This window comes from Penaeus monodon, chromosome 27, assembly GCF_015228065.2.
Source record: "Penaeus monodon isolate SGIC_2016 chromosome 27, NSTDA_Pmon_1, whole genome shotgun sequence".
NCBI lineage: Eukaryota > Metazoa > Arthropoda > Malacostraca > Decapoda > Penaeidae > Penaeus > Penaeus monodon.
This window is the reverse complement of record NC_051412.1, coordinates 17,757,228-17,757,485: the sequence shown is the minus strand read 5'-3', so window position 1 is coordinate 17,757,485 and position 258 is coordinate 17,757,228.

Genomic DNA, 258 nt, shown 5'->3' with positions numbered 1-258 from the left:
CATGTTTGAACAAATGAGCATATTCATTTTTATTCATTTTACTGCATATATCCTAACAGAATGAGATGATTTTTCTAAATAAAACAAAAATGGAAGATGGCTTACGCAATCATAATGGCATTTATGTTGTAATGGATATATATAGAAATACAAATATAATTGTAATAATCGTCGTTTAAAACTAAATCATCCATGTCCACAGCATAGTATTAGTTGATATTCAACAGAATATACGCTACCACACTAATACCAGTAGCG